This window comes from Euprymna scolopes, chromosome 6 (genome assembly GCF_053919585.1).
Source record: "Euprymna scolopes isolate OS-2025 chromosome 6, ASM5391958v1, whole genome shotgun sequence".
NCBI classification, from domain to species: Eukaryota; Metazoa; Mollusca; class Cephalopoda; order Sepiida; family Sepiolidae; genus Euprymna; species Euprymna scolopes.
In genome coordinates this window covers 160,256,175-160,278,401 of record NC_136487.1, presented here as the reverse complement: position 1 = coordinate 160,278,401, position 22,227 = coordinate 160,256,175, and the positions used below count along the sequence as shown (strand labels likewise).

The following is a 22,227-nucleotide window of genomic DNA, read 5'->3' as shown; positions in this document are numbered from 1 at the left end:
AAGTCTTTGTTATTGTTATACTATTATTATTATTATTATTATTATTATTATTATTATTATTGAAAACATTTTCTGTCATGCTCTTCGCGCGAGTATATGTATATGTATATATATATTTATATGTATATATATGTATCTATATATATCTTTATATGTATATATGTTTTTATATGTATATATATGTATATATACATACATACGTATGTATATATATGCATATATATGTATATGTATATATGTATAAACTGATGATTATTGGCAAGATGCAACATATATAAATGTGGATATCTAAACAATAATTATAAAAACATGGTTATTATTCGAGTTCTGTAAACCAGCGAGACATCTGGGGATAAATATGTAAAAGATTAGTTACATTACAAGAAGATTTCGCTTGGAAATGAAAAAATCTTTAATACTTCTTATCTTTTTAGCGATGAATAACATTGATTTCTCTTTCCCACTCTCTCACTTGCTATCTTTCTCTTTCTCATATGTCTATCAGGTTAGGCGCATTGGGAAATTCGAATCAATGTTCACATAGATTCGCACTTCAGATCATGGCTGGAGAAACAATTGTGTGTATACAATCTGATGATCTTTGATTAACATAAAATATATGCAAATAATAATAATAATAATAATAATAATAATAATAATAATAATAATAATAATAATTATTATTATTATTATTATTATTATTATTACTTATTCGATCTTCTTTAAGGAGGTACCATTGCTAAATATGAAGAAAAACTCTATCTAAGCGATCTTAATCGCATTGTCTGAAGAACATTAGGCGAGAAACTGCCAGTTATACTGCGCTGTTGATTTCTTGTCTGCAAATTTATGTGTGCGTATGTGCGTGTGTCTATTTTGAACGAATTTAAAAGTCCTTATTTTAAGCGTAAAGGTGGGTGTCTCTCGAGTTTCCCATATTCCTGTCAGTACGTTAACGCTATTTGAAACCTCGGGAGAATATAAACGTCGATTTGAAAAGCGTCTGATCTCAAATTAAACATCGTTTGCCTTTAAAGACGCACGTTTTACTCAGCTGTGCAAACTACCGCTCTAATTCAAAAATTCAAAGGATAAAGGACGTGTGTAATGTATACCGAGGTAGATAATAAAATCAGAAAGCCGAGTTAAATTCCAAATTATATATATGTACTAAAAAAGTCTTTGGAAACATATGGGTGATATTGCTCTTCATGGGCGTCTGTTATCTGGTGCGGTACTCGCCCTGGGCAGCTAAACACGGCTTCTATTCAGGGGGAATGTTTCGAAAGAGTATAGGATTCAATAGCGCCACTATGCAATGATTAATTAAGCTGGAATGGTAAAACGAAAAACGCTGAGATTTGAATTACCTTGGCTGGCTTCAATCGGATTTGCTCGATCACCACTCATCAAGGCCCTGAGGCCACTCGAGGATAAAGGTTATTGCGTGTACAGTAGTCAATGGGATAGTACCAAAGATTTACCCTTATTGCACAAGATAAGGGTAATAGAGATATAGATAGATAATGTTATACGTATCATTTTGATTATTTGGGTTACTGTTTTTTTTTCTAGTTCTTATTCACACATTTCAACCGAATGAACCTCTGGCTCTTATTACATGCACTCCTGACGCAAAGGATAAAACTGGTGTGCACCTTACGTGACACTCGTTTAAAAGTTGAAAATAAATCTTCACCAAACGTGATATTAAATAAATAATAAAAAAAATATTAATATTAGAATAGTATCACGATTAAATCAAATAGTCGAATGGATATTATAGAAATATTCAAATCGATCGATTCCATATTTTCTATACGTGTCACTTTGATTAACTCGTTCAAAATCAATATATGAGCAGATTTTCTTTTATTTTATCATAAGTAAACTTGTTATAAAAGACCGGCTCAAACGTTGCGCAGACGTAATAATCAAGATGCGAATGCTTATCTAAAAAATACAAAACTAGCGTGACCCGTGGAAATTCCACGGAATGAAAAATATATTTAACTAACAAATATGTTTTGATAAAGATGATATATTTTCTGGATATGGTATAAAATAGTTTTTTAGTCGACAGAAAAAAAAAACAATAACACACAGCAAATATGAATATGAAAAGCATGGCCATTGTGTTTCAAATATAGAACTGGTAAAAAAGACATAAATTAATAATTACTAATACTCAGAAATTAATATTATACTACATAGTTCAGTACAAATAATAAAATCACATCGTGAGAAACAATGTTTGGTTTACTCTTCCAGTTCAGCACGTCTTGGTAGACAATAATCTTTTTTGTCCTGTTTCTATCGAATGTTCCCCGTTTTATGTAACATTTCACTGACATTTTTCTTCGGTTAAGAACTGTAATATATCGAAATGACTACACGTTCCTTTCTCACATTATTACAACAATGATCATAAATTATTTTATTATTATTATTATTATTATTATTATTATTATTATTACTATTATTATTACTATTATTATTATTACTATTATTATTACTATTGTTATTGTTATTATTATTATTACTATTATTATTATTATTATATGGAAAAATGCGCGCATGAAAAGTAATATTCTTAAGATTTTATTAAACCTGGAAAAGTAAAGGACAAGAAATTCAACCTGGAAAAGTAAAGAACAAAATATTCTAGTAAAGTAAAAAATAAGAATTTTTTAGACTTAGAATATTGCAGCAAAAAATAAAATTTGAATATTGATAAATATTTTATTTATTATTTGCATATGTTGTTGTTTATTGTTGAGTTAGAAAGGGTGTCAGTCGCTGGATTGAACTTATTTCCTCCCTATTATTTGCATATATTTATGTAGTGAAAATTGTTTGAATAAAATTAATTCATTAGTTAGTTAGTTAGTAGATGGAATTAATAATTTTATAATTTACATAAAAATGAATTAAATGATCCTAATTATGATATAATAAAATTATTAATTTTTATGTAAATTATAAAATTATTAATTCCATCTACTAACTAACAAACTAATGAATTAATTTTATTCAAACAATTTTCACTACATAAATATATGCAAACAATAGGGGGGAAATAAGTTCAATCCAGCGACAGACACCCTTTCGTACTCAACAATAAACAACAAAATATGCAAATAATAAATAAAATATTTATCAATATTCAAATTTTATTTTTAGCTGCAATATTTTAAGTCTAAAAATTCTTATTTTTTACTTTACTAGAATATCTTGTTCTTTACTTTTCCAGGTTGAATTTCTTGTCCTTTACTTTTCCAGGTTTAATAAAATCTTAAGAATATTACTTTTCATGCGCGCATTTTTCCATATAATCCATGATTTTTCCAGGCATTGCTATTGTATTAATATATAAATTTATAATATTTATTAATGATTGTCAAAAAAAATTAGCTCTCAAACACACATTTATGCAATATTTATCATTCAATCACAGTAGTTCCGAACCAGGGTCTCTACTGAGACTGCGGTTCATGAATTCGTGATCTGTATAGAGTGTAAACTAAGAAAAAAGAAGATGGCACTCGGTGTCTTTTTAGATATCGTTGGAGCTTTTGACAACATACCCTTCAGTAGTATGTTCAAGTCGCTACGAGAACTCAGTGTGTCACCAGTACTCATCCGATGGATTGAGTATATGGTGAGGCACAGAACAGTTCAAGTAGAACTACTAAGGGCAACTGTTAAAAGGGAAGTAGTTAAATGAAACCCCCAAAGTGGGATTTTATAACCTTTACTATGGAACTGTATGCTGAATCCTCTTTTAAAGGAGTTTAAAAATAGGAATATTTATGCCCAGGCTGATGCTGATGACATCGCAGTGCTGGTCGCGGGTTCAAAAGCATCATTAGTCAGACGCATTGCCAAAATGGCATTAAATATTCCTAATAAATGGTCTAATCGAAATGAATTAGAATTCAGTAGCCGTAAAACAGAAATGGTCTTGTTTACATATAAAAGGAATTGCCAACTTTGTGACCTTTTTCTGACTGGACAGAAATTGAAACTTTCGCAGGAGGCAAGGCTGTTAGGGGTAATCCTGGACAGTAAGCTAAGCAGGAAAAGCCACATAGAAAAGATTTCCTCCAAGGCGACTGCAGCCCTTATGCAATGCAAACAAATTGTGGGGAAAACCTGGGCAGGTAACCCGCATGTAATGAGGTGGATATACATTGCTATGGTATGTCCCATTTTGTCGTATGCATGTATTTCCTGGATCCGCGGGACAGAGAAACTGTACTTGAGGAAGAAACTCCAGAAGGTACAAAGACTTGCTTGTTTAATGACTTATTCAGCATATCCGAGCACACCTACTGGAGCATTGGAGATGCTGTTGAATATCCCTCCGATTAAAGAATTCCTGAAGGCAGAAGCGATACGGGGATCCTATAGAATAGATCTCATGGGTCTGTGGTGGTCAAGATCTGCTGGGACTACTGGAAAAACGAAGAGTCACGTAGATTTGTGTAATGAGGCTAGGAAGGAACTACCGCTCTTGCATGTGCCGGGTGACCTTATGACTAAAACCAGATCATTTGAAAAGCATTTCACATGTATGGTTTATGACAGAACAGGCGCAAGAGATTACGAAAAAGAGCTGGAAAGCAACGTAATCAAATGCTATACTGATGGATCTAAAATGAATGATAGGATTGGTGCGAGTGTTTATATAGAATACTCAAACAACCTCAACTGTCAAAATTCTTATTATCTTGGTAAAGTGAGGACGGTCTTCCAGGCAGAAGTCTTCACCATACAGGTATCATCGGATACAACACCAAGCACCAGTCATGAGCTGGCACCATTTCCTAATAAGTTTAAATAAAGTTGTGTTGTTTTTTCTTTCATTTCTTCTAATAAAATAAAATAAAAACTAAACCTTTTATTTTATCCAAGTTTCATTGTCATCGACATTTAAAGTGACGTCTGCTTTTATCTTTTTTTTTTTAATTTACCTTTAAAAATCTTTAAACTATTTTCAGTATTTTCTGAGTCAGTTTAAATAAAGTTGTGTTGTTTTTTCTTTCATTTCTTCTACTAAAATAAAATAAAAACTAAACCTTTTATTTTATCCATTTTTTCTGGTTTCTTCTGATTGTCTCTGCCACTCTCACTAGCATTTTCTTCTTTTTAGTCTTTTAAGTTCACATGTATTATTCGACTTATTTACTTCCGAAACTAGGCAAGCAAGTTCACTGCTGCTGATGATAATATGGACAAGACACGATCTCACATCAGCAGCAGCAGCAGCAGCAGCAGCAGCTCTAAGAGTAGTAATTATAATAATAACTTGGAACCGGCGAATTATTAGCATATTAATAGTTCGATTTTCATCGGTTTTTAATTAAAAAAAAAAAAACATTACACGGGATTGAACCTAAAATCTTTCCACCAATCCCGGCTCTATACCCGTTACGATAACATATAACATTTTCAATTTAATTTCGAATCACAGTAGTTGTTATGAAATGACTATATTTTTCATCAAATGTAATAACGAAAAATTTGAGTTCATTCAAAGAATAAGTATATCATCGAATTCACTAATATTTTTAATCGATAAATTCACTATTTTTTGCTATAAAATCATAAGGAGAGTTAAAAAAATATAGTTATTAAAAAAAAAGTTCGGTTTTTTTATTATAAATAAATCTGATACACGCGATTGAACGTAAAGTCTTTCCACCAACCCCCGTTACTCTAACCATTACGCTAACATGTCATATTGGCAAAATCGCAGTAAAAAATATTTATATACCAAAAAAAGTTATGCAAAATAAAAAAAAAGCGTTAGTCACTTATGTATGTACTTACTCTCCTGTTTGTGAACCCATATATTTTTTTGTAACTTTTTTTCTACTGAACCAATTTTCGAATTTTTTTTTCAAAATGTAGCTAATGAGACGTTCTATCAAACTATATAACCTGTTTAGAATTTTGGTTGCGAACGGAATTAGTGGTGGGGGTTTGAATGTGTCTCGATTCATTCAATTTCGGACTTAAGCATATATTCAACCACTACCGTGGTTGAATGATTATTATTTCATAGAGAAATTATTATTATTATTATTATTATTATTATTATTATTATTATTATTATTATTATTTTTATTATTATTATTATCATTTTTTATTATCGTTATTACTATTGTTACTATTATTATTATTACTATTATTATTGCTATCATTATTATTATTACTATTATTATTACTATTGTTATTAGTAATATTATTATTACAATTATTATTAGTATTACTATTATTATTAATAATATTATTACTATTATTATTATTACTACTATTATTACTATTATTATTATTATAATTACTATTATTATTATTATTATTACTATTATTATTATTAATAAGAAAAGTTTTAGCAATGTTTGGTATATTTCAAATTCGAAGTAACGTAACAAGGCTGTATCAAAAGAGGAGAGATGGTGGGAGAGGATTGAAAAGTGTAAAAGATTGTGTTAGAACCGAGGAGATGTCGTTGAAGGAGCATGTTGTTAGAAGTGGGGAGTGGATGCTTAAGGTTGTGGCCAATGAAGTTGAGGTATGTGAGACCAATGCTGATTATGTGAAACGTATCCATAGAGAAAGGGCAAAGGGATTCGCTAGGAAGAAAAAGCATGGCAGGTTCTTCCAGGATATAGCAGAAGTAGCTGATGTAAGATAATGGCAATGGCTTAGAGCGTGGTATCTTGCTAAGAGTACTGAAGCTTTTGTTTGTGCAGCACAAGAGCAGGCATTAGGAACACAATTGTTAAAAAAGTGGTTCTAGGAGAGGAAGTTGCTGCATAATGCCGGATTTGTGGTAAGACCTCAGAGTCAATTGCGCATCTTGCATCAGGGTGTAGTGGACTGGCCCAGAGAGAGTACCGCAAAAGACACGATCGCATGGGACTCCGGATATATTGGAGGATGTGTAAGAGTGTGTTGGAAAATGGTTTGAGGAGGTGCCTGATGAAGTGAGAACAATTGAGGATGGAAAGATAGAGATATAGTGGGACAAAAGTGTAATAACGACCAAGCAATTGGAGCATAATCGTCCGGATTTGGTCGTCATTGACAAGGTCTCAAAAACTGGCAGATTGTAGACTTCTCAGTACCATGGGACAGGAATGTGAGAGAGAAGGAGAACAAGAAGCGGAGCAATTATGCTCTATTGGCTTACGGGTTAAAACACAAATAGTCCAGGCCGTAGTTGTTACACTAGGAGTAGTATCAAGTCGTCTGGAAGGACAATTGAAAAAAATTACAAATCCCCGATGTTTTAGGCAGCCTTCAAACCTCTGCAATTATAGGTACCACCAACATCCTTAGGAAAACCCTTGATCTTTGAAGCTCCTGGGTTGAAGCTGGGCTTGAGGGAAATCCTCTGGAAATGAATCCCATCCCTTTCCAGAAAAAGACGCTGATAAACGAAATCAGAATTATTATTATTATTATTATTATTATTATTATTATTATTATTATTATTATTATTATTATTATTATTATAATAATAATAATAATAATAATAATAATAATAATATTCAAACGGCGGGTATCACTAAAGGGTGAACACTCACATATTCTCGGTCAATGTTTCCATGTTGGTCATTTTTAATGCCTAACTTCGCCAATTTGGCCTTTTTCAAAGCGTAATGTGCAGACTAAGAAAGGAAATGGCAAGATGTTATATAAAAATAGAGAGAAAGAGGAGGGGCTGTGTAGGAGGAGAAGTAGTCGATGTTTATCTGTTTGAGTAAAGGACATGCAATGTTTAACTTGCAAAACCAAACATCTTTTAGTCTTCGAGATTTTCGTTTCTTTTAAAGTAATGGTTTTATATATTTTGAACAAAGTCTCTTTAAAATTCCGTAATCCTTAGCAATGCAATATCGTTACGCTCATCTTTTTTCTCCGTTTTAATTCACTATTTGTTCAGCTCTTTGACGTAATGTGACTTTTTCAAAACACTTTTCTAAAGAATAGACACTCACGCTTTCTTTAATCCCATGAATATGTTTACTTTTTATCAGTACTTTAGAAAGAAAATCTACGCATCTTTAAAGAAAACAAAAAATATTGTTTACGATTAAGACTCGAAAACAAATAAGACTTTTTGTTTTGGGTTTACAATTATTTTCAGCTTCATATTGATCGATGCTTTTGTATGGATGACATAATTTAAATATTAATTCCTAATAGTACTCAATGGATTCGTAGGGATTTATACTACTATTAATATTTCTACTGCTGCTAATACTACTACTACTACAACTAATAATAATAATAATAATAATAATAATAATAATAATAATCGGGCTAAATTCTAAGATTATCTATCTACTATATATATAAAAGTGAAAGTGCCTGTGTGTGTGTCTGTGTACATTTTCCTAACCAATAACTCTGTCAATTTTCAGTCAACAGACTCGAAATTTTATATACAGGGTAGTGAGATTTTGAAAAATATTTGTAATCCGTTTTCGGCCAGAAAATTTGGCTGTTAAGGGGTCAAAGTTCAATGCTTTGGCCTTTGAACACTCTACCAAACTCTTCCGATAATCTTAGGTTTAAACAGTTGAAATTTGAGATATAGGTTCCTTGGACATGGATCTAACTTAATAAGCCCAAATAATAAATGTTAAGGGGTCATAATAGGGGTCAAAGTAAAACCTCCAAACCTCTGTAACTCTCCAAACACCCGGGCAACGCCAAGCTGAAATGCTAGTACATCTATAAAAGTGAATTTGTCTGTGTGTCTGTGTTTGCGTGTGTACATTCCCCTACCAAACTACTCTGTCAATTTTCAGTCTACACACTCTAGATTTGACATAAGGAGTATTGAAATTTGGGAAAATCTTTTAAATCTGTTTTCGGCCAGAAATGTGTCTGGCAAGGAGTCAAAGTTCACCGATTTGCCCTTTGAAAACTCTACAAAACTCCTCCGCCAATTTTGGTACTAAACACTTGAATTTTTAAATGTACGTTACTTGGACATAGATCTAACTTTTTAATTTGATTTGAGCTCAAAACAATAAATGTTAAACGGTCAAAATTTGGGTCAGAATTTAAAAAAAAACGATTTTGCGGTCTCTACGAACTTACTCAGCCACTTTTTAGGTTAAACATTTGAAATTTTACATAAAGGGTATTCAAACATACTGCAAGCTTTTTCATCGTTTTTCTGGCGAAAGTTTTGGCTGCCAAAGAGTCAAAGTTCAAAAGATTTGACCTTTGTGATCTCTAGCAGACTATTCAGCCAATTTTGGCCCTAAACATTTGAAATCTTACATAAACGGTATTCAGACATGCAGCACGCTTTTAAATCAGGTTTTGGAGGGAAATTTGGCTGCTAAAAATCAAAATGGAAAAAAATCGCCGCAGACTCTACCAAACTACTCTGCCAATTTCAGGTGTTACAACTCGAAAGTTTGGATGTACGTTATCTGGACATGAGTCAAACTTTAAGTATATATATATATATATATATATATATATATATATATATATATATATATGCGCATAAAGTTATGGACAGTACATAGAACCCAAGCAAAGCCGGGCTGAACTTTTACTGCCCTATAAAAATAAAGCCGTAGATATGTGTATATGTGTCTGTTTGTCTCTCGTCGTGAAAATATTGAACCGTTAAACTCTTTAGATTCTAATACATAACGCTAAAAATACTAGAAAATAATAATCATACCCTAAGGATGTTATATAAGGAATACAATCATTGTTTGGGTGGATGAATAACACGCACGGACATTTATAGGCAAGTTGAAATGCAAACTGTTCATTTTAACTTCCTGACATATTTGTAATTCTTTCTGCGCATGCCAAAATTCAATTAATCTCTTCAAGTCGTTTAATATTAAATCTTTCTTACCTAATCTTTTGATAGCTACATATGGAGCGCTAAATGTTTTGGTTTTGATTCTACCTGATGACACACTCAGTAACACACATTTATTAGACATTTGAAATGACTAATCCAGATTAGGTACAATATAATGTTCAATAGAGAATTGAGTCTGCAATGATAAATGCAAAATCCGCATGAATTAGAATATATTTACACGTATTTTACGACCACACGCTTTTCCTCGCTAATAATAAAAATAAAGAGATAAAAATATTGCTAAGACTGCTGCAAGGAATGTTGGCTCCTTCAACCGCAGTAGAAAAATTCTAACACTACAAAGCTACCGTTCAACCATAGTCCTCAATTAGTAACATCTCTCTAGTGGACAGGGTCCAACAGAAGAGAGTCCATCCAAGCAAGACGACCAGATATCATACTAGTTAACAAGAAGGAAAAGACCGGTCAGATCGTAGATGTTGATGTCACAACAGTCCAGAAAATGAAGATATAGGAATTAGAGAAACTCGATACACTTAGACTTACTTAACCCGAACCGATTGACATTGGAATTCCGTCTATATTTCCCGCGTTCCTGATTGTATATACGTGGAAAAAAACGAATGTAATGTTAACAGAAATATTGCAGTCAAAATCTCAATTGCAATGCACCTTGTTTCGGGTAAATGTGAATAAAAATATGCTGTGTCGTGAAACAACAGTGAAAATAGGAACAATCAAGTCGAGGTTCGGTTGAGAAACAAGTGTATTAACAATAATGTACAAAAATAGGAAAGCGTGTATATCTGCTGGGCACTCGGCTAGCAGTTGAAGTGCAGTCGCATCTCTCTCACCGGTGTTGGAATTACTAGCGCTATTTATAGTGCTAATCGGTGTAAATTCCTCTGTTCAAGGAAGGCCGGTATAACACTCCCCTCTTTGAAAATATCGCGCCTGGGATTAATAACGTTTTCGTTTTGGGGTCACCCTAATCAATTCTGTTGATTTCCGCTTTCTGTTTGATCTTCTGTTCTCCGGAGCTGTCCATGGTATGGCCAACTGAAAAGTATCAAACACGGTGTCCATGATGTCCTCCTCGGGCGATCTGGTCACGTCACTGTTCGAGCAGCTTTTCCGAATTTGGTTAGTGTGATGTTTGTGCACGAAGTCTGGTCCCTTAATCATGTTGACCATGGTGCCTATTTGTTTCTCAACAATGCCAGACTCCCAGAAAGTCTTATTATTTTTGTGAATCTTGAAGAAGACTCTTTCGCCAACTTTATACAGTTTTTTTTTTGTTATCGGGTTTTTGAGGTTTGGCCTATCCTGGTTTGGTAACAACTTGTGAAAAATCGATCTAACCTTCCGTCCGAACATAACCTTAGCAGGTGACTTCCACATTTCGATGTTTGCATTCGAAGTGACTCTGTAGACTTGTAAAAACTGTTGGATTGACTTATCCATCGGCGACTCGTTAGCTTTTTTCAGAGCTCTCTTGAATATGTCAACGAATTTCTCTCCTTGTCCATTACTTCTTGGATGGTGTGGCGGAATGGTTATATGCTCGATTAGATGATCCCCGCAAAAAATGTTTAAATTCGGTAGATGTAAATTGCGTTCCATTGTCTGTAACAATGGAGTCTACTACTCCAACCTAGCGAATAGTTCATACAGGAAGTTGAGAGTTACCTCGGATGTGGGATTCTTACATTTTACTTGCGGCTATTTAGATAGGCTGTCTACAACAATGAGATAGTAGAATCCATCTAGCGGTCCTGCAAAATCTAAATGAATCCTAGATAAGTTCGGCCCGGTTTTGCCCACGATCCGAATTGAGTCGGAGGAGCTTTCATAGCTAATGCGCATTCTCTACACTCTCTGATTTTTCCTTATATCCATGTTTGGTCAATAAACGGAAGAGCGCATAAGGCTTTTCATTCTTGATATACTTGGATTTCCTACATGGAATCCCTTGACCATTCCTTTCTGTAATGTCGCAGGTATTACGACCCTGTCGCTATATAACAGGACGTTATCGCAAATTGAAAAAAATTCTTCATCAGTTCGTGATTGTTGATCCTTCCTTTCGTGCGTATAATAAATTCGTCCACCTCTGCCTTACTCTTAATCTCATCAAGCGTTACTGAAAGTCCTATTATTGTGTCACATAACGTATTTTTTACTTCAACTTCCGCTTGAATGGATGCTTTTACAATATCCTCCAATGGTTCTGTTTGCTTAGGTATTAACCTCGATAACCCGTCTGCATTACCAAATTTTTTAGATGGCACATACTCCATTTGAAAATTGTAATTCAGAAGTATGGTACCCCATCTTTGGAGTCTATTCGCCGTATGTTGTTGTAGTCCCTTTTTCGATCCGAAAATCGTTAATAATGGTTTGTGGTCTGTTTGTAAACAGAAATTGCCTACCGTGCAGGAACCGATGAAATATCTTTACCGTGAATATAATGCTTAGCGCCTCTTTTTCAATTTGTGAGTAGTTCTGTTCGGCTTGCAAATGTAATCGGAATGAATGTCTATGGGTTTCACTTTTCCATCATCCATTTTTGTGTAAAATGCATGCTCCTATGCCATAGGAGCTGGCATCGCTTACAACTTTAATTTCACGCTTGGGATTATAATGTGCCAGAAACAAGTCAGGCGTTAAAGTCTATTTAATTTTCCGAAATGCTTCTTCGCACTCTTGCGTCCAGACCTATTTTTTTGTCTTTCCTTAATAGTTCATTTGAAGGCAACCTTAGTCCATGCATATTTGGCACAAATACATTGTAGTAATTTGCCAAACCTAAGAAACTGTGTAAATACGCAATATTTTCTGGAGCAGGCATATTCTCTATTGCATTCGATCTATCTGGATCCGGCCTTCTTCCATGTTTATCGATGATTTGCTCCAATTATTTTATTTTCTCCATGAAAAATGTACATTTTTCCTGTTTTACTTTAAATCCATAATCCTGGATCCTTTTGAATACTTGGTTTACATTAGCTTTGTGTTGGTCTTTGCTACCGCTTTTCATTAACACATCGTCTAGGTACTCTACTGCGAAATCCAACCAAATAAACATAATGTCCATAATTTGCTGAAAAATCGCAGAGCGACTTTGCCCACAACATGAAGTATGTTAAACTTGTACAATCCCTTATGGGTATTAATGCATAGCAGCTTTGAACACTCCTCATCGACTGGAACTTGTAAGTACGCGTCACTGAGGTCGATTTTAGAAAAATATTTCCCCCCACTCAGTTTCGCAAATATCTCTTCAGGGCTCGGAAGAGGATAATGATCTAGTAATGCCCTGTTTAAGCCTGTCGCGAAGTCGGCGCAAACCGGACTCTCCTTACTCTTCTTTTTGATGTAAACCGTTGGTACAGACCACTCACTGTGATCAATATTTCCGATGACACCCACGTTTTCGAGTCTTTCTAATTCCCCGTCTATCTGTTCTATAGCGGTGTATGGAACATTTCTTTTCTTTCTAAACGTTGGCTGTTTATTTACTTTTACGTCAAATGTTGCTACCGTTTTTATACACCTTCCCAAACCGCCTGGAAATACGTCTGGGAGATTCTCTTTTAACTTCCTCTTAAGTTTTTCTGCATCCACATTCGAATCCTCAACCTTTTGGCAAAATGGTAATAAAGGCAGATCCCATAACCTACACTTTTCCGACAGATCAGTTCCAAAGAGGTTGTTTGATTTTCGCATGAAAAAAATTGTGCTTTTTCGGCCCTGTTCTGAAAAAAATATTCGTCAATAATTCTCCTTCGAAATTAATTTTTTAGCCACTGACGCTTCTCGCCGTTCATGTGATTTAATCATAGTGGTTTCCCAAGCCTCTTCCATGTCTGTACATTAATAATGGAAATGTCAGATCCACTATCAAGCTGTAGACTTTCTTTTTAAACATTTGACCTGTACATATTTCCGGATATTTTGTTCCTCACTTTAAATTTTCATAAGTTTAATGAATGTCTTATTTCTACCAGATTTTTTCTACAATGCGATGCTTTATGCCCTTTCTGGTGGCAGTTGTCACATTGTTCTAATTTGTAGGGACACTCATTGTACCAATGTTTATTTCTACATCTCCAACATGGTCCAGGTTGATCTTTTCTCTGTTTCTTTCTGTAGTTATTTTTTGAAGTCGAATTTTTCTTTCGATGGAGCTTTTTAATATCCGACACTCCGCTTTCCTCTATGCCACGATTGTCTTGTTTCAACACAATAAACCGTTCACAGTCTTCCGCTTAGTTTTGTAGTTTTAAATTCGGTTCGTTTTCGAGTCTTTTTTTAAGACCATCCCTTGCACAATTATTAAACATTTAAAATTATCTGCTAATAATTCCTCCAGTTTAAAATCTTCTCAATGCTTGTTCACTATACTTGCATAAGTAGTGTAGTCGTCTTCCTCTCTTCTAGTAACATTCATACATTAATATCGCCTATGGAAAAGAGACGTTTTCGCAGAAAGCAGTTCTGTAAGGATCGTAACTGTTTCTTGGAAGCTCAAATCACTGGTCTTTTTTGGGAGAATAAAATTCACGAACTTTGTATGTTCGGTTGTTCCCAATTTCCATAACAAAAGCCTAACTTTTTTCGCGTCTGACTAGGTACTACAATCCGATATAAAAATATCGTCATATCGTCTGGACGTACTCGTCGAAACTGACATCGTCTTCTGGATTATAATTGAAATTTTCAATAGCGGCCCACGCAGCTGTTTGAGAAGATGCGTTATGATTAATCCTCCGCTTTAATAACTGTGTCGTCTCCAGAATTTTTCTTTGTTCCTCCTGCGTTTTCATCAATATTTCCTCGAAACGTTTCGGTTATTGAAGCATTTTTTCTTCAAATGCTTGTTTAAATCTCCTTTCTCTTTGTACTCGTTGTTGAACTTGCAGCTTTGTCAACGCGAGATTGTGCTCTGTCTGGAATTGGAACAATTCCAACAGTGAAACTTTGAACTTCGCATCCATCATACGAATGCAATTTACAATTTATGCTTGTATTAAAGAAATATTCCTTATTAAAAAAAAAATCAACCAAGTTTTCTTTCCAAATTCTTTTGCTTGAAGAACAACAGTTTAGCAGTCCTTAATTTGTTGAACGCTATATCTCTAATCTTACTAGAAACAATCTAGCGAAATACCATTTGTTTAACATTTTTTTTTCTTTCTGCACGCGTTTTTACGTAGCAAAAATAAAATCCCTCGCTTTAAATATCCGACGAATTCGTATGGGAAATTTTTATTTATTCATTTTTTTAACCTCTTTGCCTTTTGCAAAAAATGACTTGGTTCTTTACGTGTTTGCTAAGCACAAATGACGTACTCGAAACATTTTTTACTCTTAACAAAATCAAGCGGGTTTTTTTTTCCAAATCCCAGATATTATCCGAATAACGATAAACGTATACCGCATTTGCTAGTTGGTTTTGGACATTTAACTTTGCATGTGAAAATTCTTAACTTAGGAAAAATGGTTTCTGGTGAAGAAAAAACATGAACCCTTTTTCCCTTTCTAAAACACTTGGTAAGTGTGCTCAATTATAAAATAATTGACAGCATTCGCGTTTTTCGCGGTAGATTTTGGTAGCAAGCTTTTTCATGTCGCCAAATTGCTATTGTAGTAATTAATTCGCTGTTAATCCTTGCGTATCCAAATATCTGTTGAAATGACGAAGGTGTTCCGCCGTAAAGATTTTACGAATCTTTATTTCAGTAACTTCTATGATTCTCTGCAGTGATGATCGTTTCGATTCCTTGTCGCCAATCTGTTGTGTCGTGGAACAACAGTGAAAATAAGAACAATTAAGTCGAGGTTCGGTTAAGGAATAAGTGTATTTACAATAATATACAAAGATAGGAAAGCGTGTGTATCTGCTGGGCACTCGGCTAGCAGTTGAAGTGCAGTCGAATCTCTCTCACCGGTATTGGAATTACTAGCGCTATTTATAGTGCTAATCGGTGTAAATTCCTCTATTCGAGGAAGGCCGGTATAACAAAATAAAAATGGAAAATTATAATTATTATAACTGAAACTGCTGCTAGAACGTTTATAAACTATTTTGACCCGAGTAATGTTAATAATAATACCTCAGAAGAACAAGAAAACTCCTCGAAACGAAGCTATATAGTAGTAACCTTAGTAAAAGTATGTACACATAGGAATTGTCATTAGTAGGATATTCTGGACCATTTATAGGTTCCACCTAAAAAGAACTGAAACATCTCGACCAGAAGACCAGGAAACTCATGACTATGCACAAGACACTACATCCAAAAGGTAATACTAACTCCATCTATGAGAAAGTAAATTGCGGAAAGGGTACTGGTGTGTGTAAATTACACAGGAAAAGAAATAGAAAAAAACATAATGCAGAACACTGAAATAATAATTACTACAGCAATAGACACTGTAAAAACAAACAAAACGGAAACAGGAGAAAAAAGGGATAAGACGAGAAAAGAAGAAATGGGAAGAAAAACAGCTACATAGACGATTCAAAAGGATAAAAATAGATGAGAGTTACGAAAACACTTGCACATGCCTACAAACAGAAACCCTTTACAGAGGCACTACATCCCTAATAACAGCCGCACAACATAACGCGATTAGAACCAACCACATAAAAACAAGCATCGAAAATAAAACAGCAAATGCAAACTCTGCGGACAAAGAGACGAATCAATAAACCACATAATAATCTAATGCAGCAAACTAGCCTTAAAAGAGATAAAACTAAATACGATCAAGTGGAGAAGGCAGTACACTCGGGATTATAGAAGCAACTGAATCTTGAACATCCTGACAAATAGTACAAGCACACACCGGCATTAGTATTTGATAATTAAAGTCACGAAATCCTATGGAGCATGGAATACACAAACGGATAAATCCATTCAATCAAGACGACCAGATATCATAGTAGTTAACAAGAAGACCATAGCATGAAGATCAAGGAGACAGAGAAGCGGAGCAAATACACTGAACTGGCCAGAGAACTCAACGGAATATGGAAGATGGAAAATCAGGATAATACCACTAATAGTATGGAGCGTTAGGAACAATACCTACAAAACTTTGAAAAGATAATCGGACAGATTGGAATCAGAGGGATGGATGGTAAGATACAACAGATAATTGTAATTAAAACTGCTGAAATATTAAAGAAAACTCTTGAATGCGGAGACTAATACACATAACATACAAGCACAAACTGAACATGCAGAAAGTTCAACAGATGTAAAATGCAAAGGATTATTATGCAACTGAAACTGTATATTTGTAAATAAAATAAGCCCCTTCCATTTCCAACAATTTTTTTTTGTTTTGGTGTGTGTGTGTATCACTAAAAACTAACGCTACACCAAATAAACGAGGAGCCTCAAGGGGGATAGAAAGACCGAGAAGAGGAAGCACTCGCCAGACCTCCGGTGGATAAGTGCAAGGAGGACTGGGTCTTGGGAAAAGTTTTTTTTCACCCAAATTTCAATGAGGATTATTAGTCGCCGCAAACGAGAAATCAATGGTAAACGGATGTTATGATAACGCACGTCTATCTGTAAGTGTTATCAAAAAAGTTGAAGAGTACAGAAAATCCGAGGAGACTTCTAGTCACTCAGACACCAAAGAATACTGTTATATAGGTGGTTTCATTATTATTATTATTATTATTATTATTATTATTATTATTATTATTATTATTATTATTATTATTATTATTATTATTGCTGCTGGTGTTATTGTTCGTTGTTATGAAGTCTTATTCAAGGTGAGTCTTAGAGAGTCTTATTAAGAGAGATGTTGCGTTCTGTGTTCGTGTTATGAAGAGATTCATATATGTAAAATGTTCATACTTAGAAGCGTAGAAGCTCTTTGAGTGAGGAGACAGTGTGTAGACAGTCTTAGTGTTCACATTGTAGATATGAGATGTAGAGACATTGTGTATGTGAAGACATTTTAAAACACAGGATATATAAGACATATAATGACAATTTCACTTTACCTTTTGGTAGAATTACAACACAAAGACGACGTTTATAAAAACACATGATGGGTTTATTTCTTCTTCGACCGGTCGGTGGTTTTCTTAGTCAGGAATACAAAGTTTTACATTCTATGTTTCAAAGGTGACTGTCTCGCTTCCAGACGTTCGACTGTCCATCTCTGGACTCCAGGCTGTCGTCTCTCGTCCTCAGACTCTCTCTGCTTAACTCTAAAGCTTCTAACAATATCGAGAACTTCCCATTTTCCATGACGTCATACACATGTTAAAACATGTGTCTTCTTTCACGTGTTCTGGAAATGCGTGTCCAAAACTTTTTCCTTTGTTTACAAAAGGAATTTTAACTTATATTTCCAGTAACCTATATTTCCAATATGTTAAAAACATGCTTATTAAATTATCCTATAGTTGCATTCCTTAATTCAATTTCATAACAGAATTGACGAATGCACATTCCTTTTCTTAAAACTATTTTATCTCTAAGCTAAACAATGGTTTGTTTTTACATTCTATTTTCTAATTCTCTCTCGTAATCTATTTTTAAACCTAGATTACGAGGTTCGAATTTCGTTTATTCTATTTCATTTTTACATTTAACTAAATCTCTATTTTTATACTTGCATGAAAAGGGGACAACCCTTATCATGTAACAATACCACAAGTTGTTCTCAAGGAGAAATCTTTGATGATCACCTGTGTGACTACTCCTAGCGAGGAAAAAAAAGTAAAATAATAATAATAATAATAATAATAATAATAATATTTAAATACTTCGAAAATAAACAATGGAAATAACTGGAATAAGGGATGGCTTAGAAGATACAACAAATGGCAACAACGAAATCGATTGGAATATAAAACACTTAAAGTCGGACACTTAATACAAATGAGCTACAAACGCTAGTCGGACATATAGAAATTACAATAGAAATACAACTAAATGGTACAGACCCCCCCAAAAAAAAACAACGAGAACCAAGAAAACCGAAACTGTAAATTCGTGAGTATATTCCTTCTTCCCAAAAACAAAACTGTAGCGTCGGCATCAACTAGTACCACACCAGATAGTCGAGAAGACTCGTGGAGGATGGAAAGAAAATACTAACCAGACCACCAATGGATAAGTATGAAGAGAACTGGTATCTTTAGAAGGCTTATTGCTACCCAACTTTCAGTGATGACGAATAGTCATTACCAATGGGAAGTCAATGGCAAACGGATGTTGCGATGACGAAAATTCCTTTGCAAAAGCTATAGAAAAAGGTGGAGGGTACTAGAAATTTGGGGAGATTTGCGGTCATCCAGACTTCGGGAAATACCACTGGTTGTTGTCGTTGATTAATCTCTTATGATAATCCGTTTGAGAACTCCTAGTGAGTACAAAAAAAAGAAGGAAAACAACGACAATAAAAAATGCAAACTCTGTGGATGAAGGGATGAAACAGTAAATCACATAAGTGAGAGCAGCAAAATAGTCACCAAAGGATACAAAGACAGATACGATTGCGACTAGGAACTATGTAAACAGATTCAATTTAAACAAAGAGTATTTTCACGAATGGAAAACACTAGAAGATAAACTTCTCTGAGATTAAAACAGACACACTAATCCAATCATGTAAACTGGACAATAACACCTTCGGGCCAAGATCACAGTGTAGTATCTGTCCTTAGGCTGCATTTCGACTTTTCTGTCCTCGGTCAGTTGAGGAAACATTTTTCATGACCGAGACAAATTTTATTTTTGTTCTTATCCAGAGTTCCCTAGTTGGGAGCTGAGCTTTCCCACATAAAAATCCAACCTTGTGTCAAACTACGCCCTCGTAGGAAGGCAAGTAAATAGGAATAACAAAAAAATGTCAGCTGAATTGTATTTTTGGCCGTCCTAACAGTACAGAATGGAAGATCCTGAACACCGAAACATGAAGCAAATGCAGGGGACTTGTTAGAAGTGAACGGAATATAGAAAAAAAAAGTAAATCACTATAATAATAATTGTTGGAACAATAGAAACAGACTTAAAAATCAAGGAAAATAAAAATGCTAGATATCTAAGCTACCAACTAAAATAACACACAAAATAAAGAACAATCACAATCGTGATTGCATCACTCTCGACTGACAACAGAAAAATTTGAAAATTTAGGTTTATTGCCACGCAAGCAGAAAAAGCCCATGGCCAGTGACAGTTAGAAATCGATATTTTACGGCTGTTGAGGTAAAGCAAAATTATGTGTAGCGGTTATGGTAAATAATAACAATAAAGAAAACTATAATTCAACCCCCTTTATGAAGTACGTATTGGTATTAGCATCGGTTTGTGACAGTAAAATAGTCATTGAAGATTAGAGATGATGGATGAACAGAGATTGAGCCTTATTAAGACTTTTATAAGAATAATAGTGAACGTATTGAAATTACGAAACTATACAAAGTTTTCTAAATTTTTCTAAATCATTTCAACTTTCGTTTATTATTTACACACACTCTTTTCAAAGTTTATGATTTTTTTTTTGTTTTACTAAGTCACCAATTCTCAAAACCAAACCACTCGAATATAAGTGTTAATGATGATGGACATGGGACATCGAAAAAGGCCCCACATAGAAACTAACGCAAAAGAAGAGCAACATCAGAACACAGCACCTACCCCCTTATTTCTGAGAAGCATTGTTTATGGTCTATATGGATCATCTGTAAGATTAGAATAGTTTTGTATTAGATGTTTTGGATTACAGTTCTTAACTTGTTTTTATTCTTACAGTGTCTCCATTGATGTAAGCTTCAACCTTTTTTCAGGTGTATTTTTATAATGACTTCTTTTTTAGTTAACAATGGACCTAATGTGTCTGTCTCTCTTCGTACGAATCATACGCTTCATAGACTTCAAAATGTGCTTTGCTTTATAAAATGAAAAAAAAATCGTCAACTCGTTTCTATCTTAATATTAATCCAGGTCCGAACAGATTTAATATAATTTTTTTGATTCTTGTAGAAGATGATTGATAATTAATACTATTTGGAATTGTTCGGACAACTGTTCTCATCTAAGCTGTTATTCATACAGCATTTCAGCCGATGCAACCATCTAAGTAATACAATTTTTGTCCAAAAATGTCGGAAAAATCTAGTTTTATCGTCATTAATTGAAAATCCACAAATCTGATTTTCTTTTTAAATATCTGAAATAACTTAATTTCCGCTTTTTATATATAAAAGTTGTGATGAAAAATCATTTACTTTATTTGAGGGAAGGTTACTCTTTAAAAATTGATTTTTTTTTGTTTTACTAAGTCACCAATTCTCAAAACCAAACCACTCGAATATAAGTGTTAATGATGAGGATCATGGGACATCGAAAAAGGCTCATCATAGAAACTAACGCAAAAGAACAGCAACATCGGAACACAGCACCTACCCCCTTATTTCTCAGAAGCATCGTTTATGGTATCTTAAATCGATGGTTATTCTTATCTCTCTCCAACACAAGGAAATCTTGACAAAAGTTCGAGAAAGTGTATTTGAGAAGGCAGTATTCGACAGAATGAACATTATGGCCTAGGAAAATTCCCGAGCAGCCTCGTCGTCATTCCTTGGTGGAAACTGCTCAGATAATTAGAAAAGAATGTAAGTAAAGTTATAGAAAGTCGGAACCTCCTGACTAAGACAGGACTAAAACCATACTCCAGCCAGAAAGAAAATAAAAGCAACCTCAGAAATGTTCTAGTGTGTGGTAGTTTTTGGACCAAGACTAGAGATACTGTTTAGCCAAGAGAAAACCCATGCTCGGCTTTCTCTATTTTATCTTCACCTTTCTTTATTAGCTTTTTTTTATTTTAGTTTTTACATCGAATGAGAACGAATTCGTTATCAACTGTTCTGTAAATAATTTAAGCATTGGATATAGCTGTGAAATGATTACTTCCAGACACACGTTTGAGTTGTGGCTAAGAATATCACAACATTGCCAACAAATTATACGAAATTGTGATCTGACACCTTTCCGGGTGTGAATACAAAATAACACTTTCGCAACAGTAAAAAAAAATGACTTCCATTAGTTGATTTCCCAACGTTTGCCAACATGTATGGAAAGGTGACGTCGGTCAAGTGGTTAAAGACACGGACTGACGACCTGTGTGTTCAAAGTTCGAATCCAATTCATTCCGCAAAATTACTCTTACTTAGGATGTTGAGAATCTTATCGGGGTTCCTTAATTAGGTACCGGATTTTTTCCTAGAAAGAATACTCATTATAAAAATATCGAGGAAGCCAATGCTAATAATAGAATCTTCCGATTCATACGGTTGAATG

The 22,227-nt window shown here is 34.1% G+C and overlaps 1 long non-coding RNA gene across 1 annotated transcript in view; it reads right to left on the bottom strand.

The window, feature by feature from the left end:
- Nucleotides 1-22,227, bottom strand: part of LOC145278090 (uncharacterized) — a 1,008,060-nt gene that overhangs the window by 452,435 nt on the left and 533,398 nt on the right. The window lies entirely within an intron of this gene.